The 16,935-nt window shown below is 44.7% G+C and overlaps 1 long non-coding RNA gene across 1 annotated transcript in view; it reads left to right on the top strand.

Moving 5' to 3' along the window:
- The window catches only part of LOC309642187, a 119,795-nt gene extending 108,863 nt beyond the window's left edge, over positions 1-10,932 (top strand). The window contains exon 5 of the long non-coding RNA XR_014253031.1: positions 3,289-10,932. This is a non-coding gene — a long non-coding RNA (uncharacterized lncRNA). The remainder of the gene's footprint in view (positions 1-3,288) is intronic.
- The last annotated feature ends 6,003 nt before the right edge of the window (positions 10,933-16,935 follow it).

Below are 16,935 nucleotides of genomic sequence, written 5' to 3'. Positions count from 1 at the left end.
ACTGATGGGTAATTTGCTACTGATTCTAATTTCTCAACTCAGTTCATCTTATTGTTAGGATCTGAAGTCTCTTCTAATTGAACTTTTATCGCGTGAACAGTGACCTGTGGGTTTTGTAATGGAGAGGATGGCTTGTGGGATACGTCACTGCAGGGCCATGGCAGGGGGGGTGCTCTGGACGAGTGGCAGCCTGGGGAAGGGTAGATCAGAGCTTTGTCGCAGTTGTATCCCTTCCAAGCTGAGAGATGTAGGCAATCTCTTCACCTCTTGGTCTTTAGTTGCCTTGGTTTTCTTATCTATAAATGAAGATGTCTAAATGTCCCTTCCAAGGCCAAGGTTTCATCAACCTATCACCACACTACTTTTGTGTGATAGCTCTGCCTTCTTCATCTAATCAAGAAACGTCCAAATAGAGAGCCACTGTCAACATATCCGAGGCAAAAACAGACCAGGTGGAGAGACTAAAGCCCATGAAGCAACCCCTGTCCACCAATGAATATACCTTCCTTTTCTCCTCTTCTTTCTCTCTCTCTCTCCATCTCTCCTTCTTGCTCTCTCGCTCTCCCCTCCCTCAACCCCTTTGCTTTCTTCTTCTTCTCAAGACTCAACACTTCCATTAGGACTTGTATGATCTGTTACTTAGCCCCCAGGCATTTCAGACTCAACTTGTGTCCTTTGGGAAAAACCTAAAAAGGCCAGGTTATGGTCCATTTTGCAGTTTAGCTGTGCATAAAGGAGAAATACTCCTGTCCTCAATGAAGTGCAGCTACTGTAATCTTGGGTAAAAGAAACAATTGCTGTTGTTCATATGGGCACAGTTGTTTATAGGCAATTCATTCAGTGTGGCGTTTAGCATGCAAGACTCCTTTAGACCTCCTAGCTCAGGATCCATTTAGTTTTACAAGTTAAGCCAAAGTCCTTTTTCCATAAGTGCCTTTTCTTATTCTTGGATTAAAAACAATAAACCATGAAATATCTCTCTTGAAAAATGATATGACCAAGCCCTCCCTGAGAATTCAGGGGTTAAAATGTGGTTTGAGGCGTAAAGGCCCATTAAGGTAATATTGGACTATGGTGAAATTCTTCTGAACGTGAACTTTACTGCATTTTGACTTAGAAATGTAATCCAGCTCCAGGTCCTCAACATACAGACGCCAAATACTGCTTTTAGAATACATTAGTGCTGATGAAGGCCGCAGCTTGGCATGGCGGCTTTAAAATATGATTCTTTCAGTCTCTACATTCAATGACCTGGAAAGAAAACCATTTCCCCACTTGGCACTGGGAGAAAATGGTAACTTAATTATCAGCTAGGGAGTGTTATGAAATTAATATATGACACAGGTAAATTACACATGAATTTTCTTAGGACACCACCATCTTGGTTTTGAAATATACATCATAAGATTTTGTTTTGAGTTAGTGGAAACTCTGTGTCATCAAATCGAGTATTCACATTTCACACATGTGGAAACCAGGGCCCCACGAGGGAACTGACTTGTCCAAGGTCTCCCACTGGTAACGTCCTGCTCAAACTGGTGAAACTGGAGTTCAATGAATGTGATGTTTAGTACTTTTCAGAAGGAAAGTTTTAGCCCAGGAGATTTTTTTTTTTTTCAGCAGTGAAGGACTGTGTTATAGTGAGATGGGAGAGATTGTACACTCTGGAGTTACACTGTCTTAGTTTTGAGGTTCGGCCCCGTCACTTACAGCCCTAGGTAATTAGAAAGACCCCTAATCTTTCTAAACTTTAATTTCCTCACCTGTAATATGGAAATGATGAGAATGACAACAGAAGCTGCCTTACGGGTAGTGGTGAGGATTTAGTGAAACAGACTAGTCAAGCTTAGCTTCATACATGGCAGGGCATGTGATGAAGTCGTGGACTTATTGATAGCATGCTTCTCAGCCATATCTCAACTAATTCAGATTTCATAAATAGAGTCAACAGTCTCAGAGAGAAATTAATGCTCTACCTTGTCATGTGCTGCTGTTAGTCTCTGTGTTGAATTTTTAGAGGTTAAAATAAGAAATGCGACTTTACCCTGTATAGGGAGTTCATAGTGAAACCCTCCAAATAGCAGCTCTCAACTGATGCAAGATTGATGTTCATAATGGCCAGATGGGCATGTCATAGAAATTAAAGAATTTTTGAATATAAATGCCTGGCACACAGAAAGCAACCAACAAACGTCTGTTGAATTAAATTACATGGAACAAGGAGGCAGGGAGGTCTTGCCACCAGATTTAACAGAACCCAGGAAACAGACGCTCTATTTAAACCTTCTGATCCCATGCAGCAGGGATGGCAAATACCACTTTCATATTCCGTGCCCAGAGCAGACATCACTAATCCATCCTAGCACTCTTATTCCCCAACCTGATATCTGTTTCTATGTGTGACTCTCCCATAAGGTGATGAGCCCTTGGAGAGTGTTGACTGATTTCAGTTTCTTCTTTATCTTCCACAAATCTCATAGAATAGATGCTTAATGCTTGCAGAATGGATGAGCTCAGAGGGGTTTAAGAGGTTGCCCAAGGCCCCACAGGAAGTTTGGCACTCACTGAGTCTGACACCGATTGAGAAATAGACATAGGAGTAGGCAGATGGAGATGAAAACGCCATCTTTCTTCCCTTCATAGGGAGGTTGGAGGATGTGACTTGGGTCCCATGGAAGCCGGCAACAGTGAGCTGTCAAGCAGTGAAACCCAGATGGAGACAGACTTACCCTCTCAGACACAGGCAAGCCTGAGGTCCAAAGCACACCTCCACTTAGTGGTCCCCCAGGAGCAGAGCTTAGCAGCTAAACTCAGGGAGTGGAAGGACAGAGCTGAAGGCGAACGCTCTACAAGCAGGTAGATCCCAGATAAAAGCAGGGGAGGGGGCGGAGCCGCGCATGCTCTGTCCTTCTCCCCACCCCCCACCACGTCCCACGGCCACCAGTTAAGCAGCTCTTCCTCGAGTGGAGCGGGCAAGGTGGGGAAGGAAGCTGGAAATGGTACCTGATGAGGAGGGGTTTCCCTCCAAACACGAGGAGGATATCAGTGTTCCCCTAATAGGCCCTGGACAATAAATCGAATACTCACCTGAAGGATTTTGCGCGGTACTGGCGGCACGGTAGGTGGCTCCAAATGTTAGCTCCCTGCCCACACCTTACTGCTCCGGAATTCTTATAAAAGGATCCAAAATGCATGCTACTTACTTGGAAGTAAATTAAGAGCTTCCAATATTGCTGGGTCCAGTCAGCGTCTCATCTTTATTTTTTCTCCCACTTCATCGTCTATAAGCAAAGGTAAAGCGGCTCTTTGCGGAGCCGGACGCCCGGCGAGCATGAAGACACAGCAGCTTGCCAAGCAGATATTGACTTGAGCTGCACGGGCGCAGCCCGATCCATGTGCACCGACCGTCCCGGCCGCTCTTCACCTCGCGGGGCTGCCTCGGCTCTGAGCCGCCGGCTGCAGTGGGCACGGGGTCGGATTGTTCTCCGCTCCACAGCGGTGTCACAGCCGTCGTCTACAGCGTGGGAGGCTGTACTTACAGAGCAAAGAGAAGCCGCGCGGGGTCAAGGAGGGACACAGCCTCTTCTCCAGCTGGGCCTTGGCGAAGATCCTCTTCTGGGCTTCCTTTCTTCGGCGGATCATGTTCTTCACTGGCACCCGCATGCGCCCCACCTGTGCTCAAGCCTGGAGAAATAACAGGAGAGGTGATGCCCTAAGCTATCTGCCTTGCGAGGATCCTGTCGTATGTAAGGTGCGTGCGTGCCTGCGCGGGTGAGCTTGGATGTTGCCGGCTGACCGACCCTCCAGGTAACCTATCAAGGCCAACAGCGTAGTAGGTAAGAACAACAGCCAGCCCAGAAGCAAGGCTGGCAAAATCAAACTTGACCCCGTACTCCCGGGTAACCTTGGACAAGTACCTCTTTATGCCTCAATTTCCTCATCTATGAAACAGGAATGATAATACATGTGTCTACAATGTTTAAGATGTATATAAAGTATTTAGTCCTCAGCACATAAAAACAATCAATGTTTAGTTTTTCCTGTTATACTGTTAAGACTGTCATGTCAGAATGAATTTGAGATATTCTACAGAAAGTACACACAACAAAACATGTAATTAAACAAAAATTGCCAGTAAAAGAAAAATGGTAATAAAAATAAGGCATGAAGACTAAGGCAAATTAAATTAAAACTGGAAGGGTAGGCTATGGTGGGAGGGGGTGGCAGAGGAGGAAATAAGGAAATAGAATTTAAAAAAATTAGAGTATAAGATCATATACAGTTGTTATGATAAGTTGTCAATTTAGTTCTGAGCTTCCTTGCAGCCAAATCAAAAAGGGAAACAACTCAGTCCATGTGGTGCAATCTTAACTGAAAAGTTAGCATATAGAAGGATCCAGCTCACTTACTTTCTTTCCTGAAAGATCAAATCACAAAGTTAACAACATAGGATTCCTCCCTATTTCCTCTCACAGACAGTTCCCCTAAAAAATTTCTTGCAGTTTAGTCCTATGTTGGTGTCTGCTTCTCAGAGGACCCACACTAACACACCATCTGAAGAGCTGACTGGGCTAGACTTTAAAAATGACTCCTCACAGTTCTGGCAGCTGAATCTGGCTGTTGTTTGAGACCTGAGCTGGGCCCACGGATAGGAGTACCTGGAATGACATCTCTGTGTGGCTTGAGCTTCCTCACAGCATTGTGGCCTCAGTGTAATCAGACCTCTACCTTGATGGCTCAGGGCTCCAAAAGAGGAAGCCCCAGTGAATAAAGAAGAAACCGCATAGCCTTTTCCGACCTAGGCTCAGAAGTCATGCAACATCACTTCTGCTGCATTCTATCGGTTACAAGTCACAACTCTGCCCAGGTTCAAGAGAAGATGTAGACCCCACCTCTTGATGGGAGGTGTGTCAAGATTACATCACAGAACAGCACATGGAATAGAAGATATTGTTGGAAAAGACAATTTGACATACTAGATAAAGGGTTATTAGTCAGGGCAAGAGGATTATTCTAGTTATCTATCGCTGGGTAACAAATCACCCCAAAACCCATGAAAACAATTCTTTTATTCTGATTACCTCAACTTTTTGGAGGGCTCACAGGGCTCAGCTAACAGGTTCTCACCTGGCCTCTTTGTACCTTTGCAGAGGCTGGGCTGGAGTCATCTGGAAAGGAAGGCTTCCTCCTGTATGTGTGTAGCGGAGTGTTCTGACGGCCAGCTGGACCCTCAGTTGGGGAAATCATCTGGAACACCTACACCTGGCCTCTCCAGTTGGCCTGGGCTTCCTCACACCATGGCAGCTGGGCTCCAAAAACAAACATCTTGAGAGAGAACCTGCAGAAACCGTGTCCCCTCTTAAGATCTAGTCTTGGAAATCACACAGCATCACTTTCACAGTGTTCTATTCATTAGAAGCAAGTCACTGAAGCTTGCCCATATTTAGGAGGAGGGGACCCAGACTCCACCTCTCGATGGGGACATGTTTTAACCCACCACGAGGAGTGTTGCATCTGCCATTTGCAAGGAGTCTTGTGGTTCAAGCTTGTGGTGGATGGGCACCTTGAAGTTCCATGTTTGAGTGCTGACATACTTGCAGAAGAGGTAGGGAGGGCAGATGAGCTGAGGGTTGCTTTGTGGCAATCAAAGGTCATCTTGTTCCCTGCGTGCTTGTCCCTGCAAGGTGATTGGTGAGTTTGTTTTACTCGAAGGCTGAACCCCGGCCATGTGGTTTGTTGGTAGAAGATGCAGGACTCGAACATTTGTCTCGTCCTCGCTCTCATTCTGGGTCTCTTCCCGTTGTGCTGGGATTGACCGAGCTTTAGGCTTCTCCATCACTTCACCTTCCCAGTCTTTTCCAGAGAAAAACACCAGGCTAGATCCTGATTTGCTCTAGGCATCGAGACTCCTAATACCAAGTGCCGCTGAATTTTTCTTCTCCCTGTTAAAGCTGGCAGGTTCTTACCACCGACTATGAATGTATATATTTTTAAAACTCACAGCAGTTCCTTTGTTGCTATCTGTTTTCATTTTGCCTTTCTGTCTCCCAGGTCACCCATGAAGATGTTTTTCAAAAAAAAAAAAAAAAAAAAGTGAAGAGAGTGAAATTAAATCACTGACATCTGCCACTCAGTCCCACTCAGCATCCTTGTTCCCTGGATTCTTCTGGATAGAACTTAAGACTCTTTGTTATCACTAGTTTTTACTTTCTTTCCTTTCTGGGTGGCAGGGAGGGGACAGTAATGAGAGAGAAAGTAGACAGTTCAGCAATTCCATCAAAAGTTTCACTTCCCATGAGTGGTGATAACTACTTTCATTTTTCACTTGGTATAAAAAAGAAAAAAACAAGGTAATTACTAAGGTAAAATATATGGATGACAAAACTGTATTACTTGACTAAAGTCAGGAAAAGCTCTGAGGATAGAATTATTTATTAATACAATTAAATTGAATAAATAATTATGTTTTTACACCCTCCTCTCCTAAAAGGCAACATCCTGACAAATCAAGTCTGGAATAACCTTTAATTTCATAACTGGGGACACGTGAATTCAATTTTTGCATCAGGGCTATTGTTAGACATTCAAAGGCTGACTCTTCAATATTAGCAGATGTCATTCCAGGGGAAAAGAAGAGAAAATTGTTATTGTTTCTTTAGTCGTGACAATAATTCACGTTATGTTAAACAGGCAATCACTGTTACAAATAACTAATAGCAAATCTCCAGGAAATCTGGCAGTTATTATTTTGAAGCTTTCAAGTTTTGTTTTGTTTTTTGACTGAGATATTTATTTTCTGTGATGCATATTTTTTGGTCACCATTGGAGTTTCCATATGCATATATGGTTGCTATTGACAAAGAAGGACGCTAATCACTCTTTCACTGGGTTCTCTGAGTTGTTATATGACACTCCATTAGGGTTCTTGACAATCCAATCCATTTCTCCAGCCACAGCAGCATTCCAGTGTCTCCATGCTGTTTCTCTGGACTGACATCTCCAGGTATCGAGTTGCTCTTTAAAAATACAAGGCAGAAAATAGAACTACCATTTGATCCATCAATTCCACTGCCAGGTATATATCCAAAGAAAAGGAAAACTCTAACTCAAAAAGATACATGCACCCCAGTGTTCATAGCAGCACTATTTACAACAGCCAAGACATGGAGGCAACCCAAGTGTCCATCAACAGATGAATGGATAAAGAAGATGTAGTATATATACACAATGGAATATTACTCAGCCATAAAAAAGAATGAAATTCTGCCATTTGCAACAACATGGATGAACCTAGAGAGTATTAGGTATTAGGCTTAGTGAGATAAGTCAGAGAAAGACAAATACTCTATGTTATCACTTATATGTGGAATCTAAAAAATAAAACAAATGATTATATATAATAAAACGGAAACGGACTCACAGATACAGAGACCAAAGTAATGGTTACCAGAGGGAAGAGAGAAGGGCCAAGATAGGGGTATGGGATTAAGAGATGCAAACTACTACATATAAAATAAGCAACAAAGATATGTTGTATAGCACAGGGAAATATAGCCATTATGCTGTGATAAATTTACATGGAGTAGAATCTATAAAAATATTGAATTACTATATTGTAGACCTGAAACTAATATAATATTGTAAATCAACCATACATCGATTAAAAAAATACAAGGCAGAACTTGGAGCAAGGGGCAAGCTCTGTAGGTGGCTCTGGGCCACTCTCTTGGTTAAGGACCCTGAGTGGACATCATTGGAAAGATGATGAAAGAAACAGACTTTGGGGAATTCCCTGGTGGTCCAGTGGTTAGGACTCCTTGCTTTCACTGCTGAGGGCCCAGGTTCAATCCCTGGCTGGGGAACTAAGATCCCACAAGCCATGCAGTGTGGCCAAAAAGAAAAAGACAAAAGAAAGCAAAAGAAACAGACTTCGGAAATCTCAGCATTTCCAGGGGGTACGAAGCCCTCCCCCATCATTTTCCTCACGAGAAGTTGAGAGTTTCCTTGGGAAGCACAGCAAGAAAATAGCAGAGCCGAGGCCAGAAGCCCAGTTTGCCGGACCCAAGACCTGACCTCGCCCCTGTACTCACTTCTGTGTTTGTGGCTAGACCCCAACTGGGCCAGTTCTGTTGTGCTAGACCTGAGCTGGGAAGCAAGGCCGGGGCATTCTTCTCCAGGCTTCTAGGCGTGAAGTGGAAGAAGAAACACAAAGAACAGAAAGAAAGAAACAAGAGAATCCCACTGCCTCACACAATTCCCAATCTCCAGGATGAATTAGAAACAGCCTGCTACAGACACTCAAGGCAGAACTGAGAAGTTGTGGAGATTGCTTGGAGATACCATTGCGAGGTTTATTATTCTGTAAGGTGGTGAGCAGCCTGCCTGTGCCTGATGGTCTGAACCCAGGGCTTTTAGAAATGCCTAAGGAAGAGGGAAGCTTTTAGAGTAAAGCACAGTCTTTGGAAAACATAAAAACGAGTAGCAGGCCACCATGGGGGCTTGGGTTTGCTTTGCTTTTACATGAAAGGTCGTCCTTTCTTGCTGCCTGCAACAGCAGACGGTCCTTTCCAGCCAGCTCCATGCACTTTGTTTTAAAGGTTTAAAAATAGAATGAGAAGATCTTGTAGAGCTGTGAGGAGGCATGGCTCTATCTTGTACATGTGCACTGTGCAAAGGAAAGGCAGCCTGTGTTGAGCTGTGTCTGACCAGGCAACATCACTGCTTACAGCGAGCCTTAGATGCCCTCTGCATGCCGTTCACAGGCTGATGTGTGACATCCAAGGCTCCTCTGGATCTTGGAGAACACCCTGCAGACTCTCAGACTCATCTTTCCTCGCCTTCTTGGTTCCGATGTGTCCAGCTTGAGTCGCACTGCCTTTCTGGCCGAATTGCTCATGTCTTCTCCCTGGCAGGCTCTCTGCTGAGATGCCTGACTTCCTGCCGGATTCAGTGGCTAAACTCTTATTCTTCATGACTCAACTTAGGGCCACCTCCCCTGGAAGTCATCTCTAACAAGGTCCTCCCTCCCTGCAGGGATGAAAGGGACAAGGGAGGATCCAGAAATTCTCAGACTTGCAGAGTTAAAGGATATATCTCCAGCCAGCAAAATATTTTCAAATTAAGACACAACCCCAGGAAAAAGACCAAGGTGACAGCCTGGCCATCATGCATTTGTTATGACCTCTGATTGGTTAAATGTTCCCCCTTCAAGTCCTTGCATTTGCACACATATTTCAGGTTAAAGAGTCCTAAGGTAGTCCCACAAAGGCCTGATAAATTCAAAGCACCTGTAAGTAAGTCTAAAGAAAGAAGCAAGTCTGGGAAAAGATTGTGAGTCTGCTACTGGCCCGCAGAGCTTCCTGGAATCAAACTGGTTAAGTAAACAAAAAACACTTAACAGAGTTTCAGAGAGAGCTATATGGTCCAAAGTGCCACCAGCCTGGACTAAAAGAGACAGTGATTATTCAAGATGTAAAACAACCCTCTGACCTCTACAGTTTATGGGCTGGAAGCATGCTGTGAAAGCTGCTCAGCCCCCAAGATGGGCATATCCTCCAATGGAGGGTAAAGGAAAAGGAAGGGCTTCCCAGAGAGTGTGGTCAGGAGCCATGGAGAGCAAGAGACTGGGCAGCTGCTCCCAGGAAACATAACCAAAGTCTAATACACACACACACACAGAATCGGCTCATGCAATTGTTTAAGCTTAGCAAGTCCAACATGTGCAGGGTAGACCAGCAGGCTGGAGACCCAGGGAAGAGTCGCTATTCAAGTCCAAAGGCAGTCTACTGGCGGAATTCCTTCTTCCTTGGGAGAGGTCAGTCTTTGTTCTGTTAAAGCCTTCAACGGCTTGGATGAGGCCCACCTGTGCTATGAAGGGTAGTTTGCTTTACTCAAAGTTCACTGATTTAAATATGTCTCATTCAGAAATACTTTCACAGAGACATCCAGAATATGTTTGACCAAATATTTGGGCACCATGGTCCAGCCAAGTTGACACATCAGATTAACCATCACAACTACTCACTGACTGCTATGTTTCCCTTTCTTCCCTTTCCAACTGGGAGTGTTTGTTGTAGCTGTTTTATCCTTGTATTGTGTGTGTGTGTAGGTGAGGGAGTGTCAATAATTTGTCTTTTAGTTCATAGTTCTCCAAAGCAAGAGGAGCCGCATCTAAATCTGATATAGGTCATGAGGTCCTTGGCTTTTAAGCTTGACTGAGTGAGACTTTTGGACTGTTTTAGGGAGGGGAGGTAGGAAAATAAATATTTGTGACCAGAAGGGCAGACTGTAGTAGATTGGATAATGGTACTCAACTATAATCACTCTCTCCCACTCTCTACATCCTATCCCTGTCTCATTGTCCTTGGTCCTGGCCATTTGGCTTGCTTTAGTCAATGAGTATGAGCAGAAGTGATAGTGTGCCGGTTCTGAGCAGAGACCTTAAAAGGCATCACAAGTTTCCACTTGTCCCCTTGAGCTTTTGTTCTCCACCATGAGGACCTGAGGCTCCTTCCACCGAGGTTGCTGAATGAGGAGACACAAGTTGCTGAGCTAAGCTAATGGCAGCAAAGCCCAGCTGAGCTCAGCAGAGCCACAGTTAATCCACAGCACTCACTCTCCCTGAGCAAGAAATAAATGTTGGGACTTCCTTGGTGGTGCAGTGGTTAAGAATCCACCTGCCAATGCAGGGGACATGGGTTCGAGCCCTGGTCTGGGAAGATCCCACATGCCGCGGAGCAACAGAGCCCGTGAGCCACAACTACTGAGCCTGCGCGCCTAGAGCCCGTGTTCCACAACAAGAGAATCCACCATGATGAGAAGCCCGTGCACCGCAACAAAGAGTAGCCCCCACTTGCCACAACTAGAGAAAGCCCGTGCGCAGCAACAAAGACCCAACACAGCCAAAAATAAATAAATAAACAAACAAATAAATTTATAAACAAAAAAAAATTAGCTCCCTTAAAAAAAAAAGAAATAAATGTTGTTTGAGTCACTGAGATGCTTGGGATGTTTGTTACTGCAGCAAAAGCTGACACATACAATCAATGTAGCTCACACATTTGGGTGATTCAGATCAAGTGAATGAATACTCCTTTCCAAACGGGAAGGTTTTAAGTTAGAATTATGCAGATACTGTCCTGATTCCTCACCCTATTTTGTTCTTATTAAAAGGGCAAAGATCTTTTAAAGACCTTTTAAAGGCTTAAAATATATTCTTGTTATGGAATTTTGGACACCACTGTAAACTCTGGGAATTTAACATGGATGGCTCAAAGATTTCAGCATTGAAGGACTAGAGACAGTCCATAACTATCAAGCTATGAAACACTCCCCAAGCATCATCTTGAATTGAGTCACCCTGATGTCAAAGCATCAGATGACTCAGGATGACCTTCACAGGGAAGTCTTTACTTCCTCTTGTCCTTCCTTATTCCTCTTTCAGCTGGTGTTTGGGCTTGATAAAAAGGAAAAGAATTTGAAGTTTCTTTTCTTAGCTGTGTCAACAAATTCCAAAGGACTTCTTCAATAAAAAATAGAACTCGAGAAAGCACAACCCTAGCCTAAATTACTCGGGTAATTTTTGTTTTCTGGAAATAATAGAAAGTCTTAAATCTCATTCATTTTTTCCCATTCTTTCCTCCAGCTCTTTGCTTGGTTTGGACTGGGAAACAAAACTAGTCATTTTCAGTTCTGATTCCGAGACCCAATTCCTCCATAATTGAGTTTAAGTTTCCAGCTCTGTGGGAGGATATAAGAATTATTTTTGCTATTTTAACTTGGATTGAGCTTTTTAAAAATGAGAATATGCTTTCTGAGCAATAAAAGACTCAAGTTCACAAATGAAGAAGTGACCTTGCACAAACAATCATGATGCTGGATCTTATACAACCCATCTGGATATTTTAAGAGCAGAGCAGACCAATGAGTGTTCATGTAAAAGGTTAGAGAACTAGGTTGAAGAAAAATAGGTATCCTTCTCATCAATGTGACTCATCCACCCCCCCGGGACTAGCAAAATGACTCAGACTTCTAAGTAGGTGACAATGCTTATACAAAAATATGACCTAGTGGTTTTCATCAAGGCTCCTCAGTTGGCTGGTTGTCATCGTTTTGATTCTCCTGTGCCCCTGAGGAATTTGGGGTATTTTGGGCCTTTTCACAGAAGGCTCCAAAGGACCCTGCTGACAGTTCACAAGTAACCCTCCGAAGGTCTAGATTCCAACCTTCACATTCACAAAGGCTGTGGTTGAAAGAGTTGAAGGAAATTTCTGATTAAACTACCAAGAGAAATCAAGCCCCAAGGTCATATTTACAAGCCCACCCAGGCCTTCTTGGAGCAGACCTCACTCAGATCCAGAGTCAGCATCCACCTTAAGCTGAGGTTGGCTCCAGGAGCACAGCCAGATTCCCAGGCCCTGTGGCCATGCCCTTTGCCTCTGTTCCTTCTATCTGGAAACTGGAGGCATTGGTGTGCAGAAAGGGGCCACCAGGAGGCTGGGATTTCATATCAGCTTTGCCCAGGCCAGCTTGGGTCACTTCAGGCTGATTTCTTTTTGGTTCATGTTCTTCACCAGCTGAATGGGGATGATCCTATCAGCCTCCTTTCTTGGGTTATACTCACAAACAGTAAGATCATGTGCTTGGAGCCTTTGGAATGTTCTGGAACACAAAGGCGCACTCAGAATTTCAGCTATTATGTTATTGATGACAGGCCCTGCTGTTAGGCATGCTGATGGCTTTCAGTCAATTTCTGTGTCTGCATCAGTGTGCTCAGAGGGCTTACGGGTAGAAGAAAATAAAACTGGGATTGGATTTGGTGGACATACACATGCCCACAGTATGTTCCCTAAAAAGGACAATTTGCCACCATGCTCCAGGTGGCATGTTCCGCGCTCCATGCCCTGCTTGAGGCCTTGGAGCATCCTCAGTTCCCATCGTGGGCTCCTTTTCCTCTTCTTGAATGCTGCAGACCCAATCCTGGGGTCCTCTCTGTCTTTCTTCCTTTTGGGCCACAGCCTTGTCATCTATCCAAGGATGAGTCCCATTTCATCCCTTTCTCACTGGCCAAGTGTAAAGAAAGTGTCACCCGAATCAAACTGGTCCATGTTTCGCTACACTTAACCCTGGTTAGGCACCGTCACAAAAGGAACACAATTTCGAATCCAAAGACCTCAAGGAGTAAATCACTGCAGAAGGGTTTTTGTAAAGGGGCAGTGAGGGGATAAATGAAGGAACACTACTCCCATTAAATCTTTATAAAAGTGCTCTTTGCTCCTGTATCACACCCCTTCCTTGCTCCACTGGCCTCTCTCTAACCAGTTCTCTCTCTTAGCACTGTTCACCCCTCACCTCTTATGTGAAACAATTTTATTCCCTTGGGGCTTCTCCTATCTGCAGATCTACCTATTACCTGAAGAAATGACATCAACAAAAGTCTTCCTGGTGGTTGGTTGGTGGTGAAGGGGGCTGAGTCTTGGGAATGCTGAAAGAAGGTCATTTGAGTTGACTGGTCAGGAACAACTCTTGGTCACCTCCACTCCCCAACCTGCCTTCCAGGGGTGGAGGGACTTGGTGGCAGTGTGAGTTCCTTATCTGCTCTGTGGATCAGAACACAGATGCTGAGCCCTAGGCTGAGAGTTTGACATGGGTGGGGCTGGACAGGTGGTCCCAGAACCATCGCCTGTGTCCTCCACCTTCCCATCTCCTGTTCCGGACTCAGCCATTCTGTGAACCAGCTACACCATCCTGACAACCAGGGGACAGTGTGCTTGGCACCCAAAATAGGATGCAGGTGCTGTTCCTCCTGGTCAGTCAGCACAAAACCCCACACTAATCACACTTGACACTGGGTGATAGTTTCCAATTTGATCCAGCTTAGAATTCTCAAAGCATTTTTATAGACAAAATTTCTTTGATCCTCCAACAGCTCTGTGAGGTAGTCACATCTTTCAATCATTCAACAAATACTTGCTGAAAGCTCTGTTTAGGATGACTGAGGGGGTTGCCGGGATGTGGGGCTTTTACTTTTAAAACTAAGACTGTCTCAGGCAAACTGGGACGAGTTGACCACCCTTCTGCCATTCTATACCTTGGACCTGCCCCCACCCTCCACCCTAAGATGAATAGGATAGAAGCAGTCCCAACGCACATGGCACCTACATGCTGGTGATTTTCGTGCATTTGGTTTTCTCTGCATACTGGTTGAGCTGCTGCAATCTGAAGTTCAGAAACTGTTAAGTTCTTATCTCCATTCTTTAGAGTTCTGATTCATTCATTAGGCTCAGAGCTAGTCCCTGCATAAGAAAAGATAAAATGGTGACTTAGGTGTTGTCTGGTTTTTGAAAGGCTGATGGTTTGGTGCTAGTGTGGATGGAGAGACATTGGGAAGACAATGACCTTCCGGGGTCTTGGGTCAAGTCTTTGATGTACCCCAGTCCACTCTTGCCTTTGCTTTCTCTTTTGATTCCTTTGCTACTTCCTGCCCGTCTCCCCATGCATCCTCCACCTCCTTCTCTGCCATTTCTTCCTCCCATGCTGACCTAACCGTCTTCCATGTCTGCAATTATTACCTCTATACACGCGCCTTCTATTAAAATGGTGATTAAAGGAAGAAAATTGATTGAATGCCGATTATGCATATTCAGTGAGAAACACTCTGATCTCAAATAGACCTCCCAGGAAAATTCCTCCTGGAGGGGATACTATGTTGACCAAGAGATAAGTGTTTCTGTTCAGTTGTCAAGAATGCCATTTAGTTGTTTTTCTGGGCCAGATGAGCATAGGGTGGGTTTGGGCAGCAGGATCCAGATTCCGTGTGTCACAAGGCTCCCTCTAAAAGTCAACCATTTTTCCTATACATTTCAGAACAACCAGGAACCCTGCTAATCGAATAGTGTCCCATTATGTGACCAGATCATGAATTTCCAGGAAGGACAGAGTAATCCAATTTGTGCTGAAATGTCAGCCCAAGCTGCAGATCCTCTTTTGGTATGATCTGTAGCCTTTTCTTTGGCTGTTGTCAACGATGTGGTTGCTTAACTTAAAAGCTATCTAAGGCATTTGGCGTGGATCCTCATCTGCTTGAAGAAGTATGACTCTCAGCTCATTGTTTTTCTCAGGAGTCATGCTCTCTGGTGTTCTCTGGCATAGTTGGCTGGGTGTTTTGAAGGGGTGGATTGATCTCTCCCTAAAATATGTGAAAAGCCTCATAGAATGAAAGATCTTTGTCATCCTTCACTTAGGGTGTGGTGGTTGTCATCCCATAAAAAACCGTGTCCAGTTGTCTTGGCTCTTCATTCCTTCCTTCTTCCATAAACATCCATGGAGTCCTTACTATGTGCCAGGCATCCTTCTGGATGCTGGGAAGACAGCAGAGAACAAGCCATTCTGAGAAGGTGACATCCAAGTGGAGATCCAAGTGATATGAAGGTGCCAGACATGCAAAGGTCTGCGTGCAGAATGTTCCAGGGGGAGGGAAGAGCCAGCACCAGCCCCTAAGGAGAGAAAGAGCTTGGTTGTTTGAGGGTCAAAGAGAAGGACAGTATGGCTGGAACAGAGTAAGCATGGGGAGACATGGTATGTAATGATGAGGTCCAGAGGGGTGGACAGGAGCTAGATGACATGGGGATTTTATTCCAAGGACAATGACAAGGCACTGCAAGATGTCTAAATAGAATGAAGGGCCTGATCTGATTTTTAAAGGATTATTCTGGTTGCCTTATGGGAGAAATACTGCAAAATTCTAGGTGAGAAATGATGGTGGTTTGGACCAGGGTAGTGGCAGTAGAGCAGGAGCGAAGGTGACAGATACAAGATATGTTTGGGAGGTAGCACTTGCTGACAGATTAGATTTTGGGTGTGTGGATAGGAGAAGGAGCAAGAGAAAAATCAAGAATGAGTCTCAGGCTTTAGGCTTGAGCAAAATGGTGGATGGCAATGCCATTCACAGAGATTCGGGGGACCACAGAGAACCTGGTGTGTGTCTCATGCCTCTGGGCACAGCTGCCACCTTTGTATGTTGCTTTTCCTGGGCCAATGATAGGCGATCCTTTTTGTTTCATGTTCCATCAGCATGGGAACAAAATTCCAGTAAACTATAAGAAGCAGTGATTGGAAGTCAGAAATGATTTCCTTCCTAGGAAGAAAGGAAGACCAAGAAAGAAAAAACATCTTGAGTATCTACTGCGTGTAGAATAAACAGTACCTCGCCTAAGATGTCACTTTTTTTAAAATTTTTTTAAAAATTTATTATTTATTTATTTATTTTTGGCTGTGTTGGGTCTTTGTTTCTGTGCGAGGGCTTTCTCTAGTTGCGGCAAGTGGGGGCCACTCTTCGTTGCGGTGTGCGGGCCTCTCATTATCGCGGCCTCTCTTGTTGCGGAGCACAGGCTCCAGACGTGCAGGCTCAGTAGTTGTGGCTCACGGGCCCAGCTGCTCCGCGGCATGTGGGATCTTCCCAGACCAGGGCTCGAACCCGTGTTCCCTGCATTGGCAGGCAGATTCTCAACCACTGCACCACCAGGGAAGCCCAAGATGTCACTTTTGAAGCACCATTTCATTTTTATCATCACTGAGAATAGAAACAGTGATAACTAGTCTTTAGTGAGTGTTTGCTAAGCTTCAGGCGTGGTTCTAAGTGCTTTACATATAACATGTCATTGTTTTCTCAGGAGACCTAGGAGGTAAAATGGAGATTTTACTCTACTTTTAGATGACAAATTGAGGTGTGGAGGTACAGTAACCGCTCAAGGTCACACAGAAGGAAGTGGCAGAGCCTGGATTTAAACCCAGGTCCCTGACTCCTGGCTTGTGCTCCTTGGCACCCCACTCTTCAGTTCCCTTTGGACCATTGGACGAGATCCCACCCCATCTTCAGGGCTGGGCTAGGAGTATCATCTTCAGGGCTGAGCTAGGAGCTCAACGGGCATCCAGCCA

The sequence above is a fragment of the Balaenoptera physalus genome (genome assembly GCF_965194825.1).
Source record: "Balaenoptera physalus genome assembly, chromosome: 14".
NCBI lineage: Eukaryota > Metazoa > Chordata > Mammalia > Artiodactyla > Balaenopteridae > Balaenoptera > Balaenoptera physalus.
Note: the sequence above shows the minus strand (reverse complement) of the source record. Positions and strands in the feature narration are given on the sequence as shown.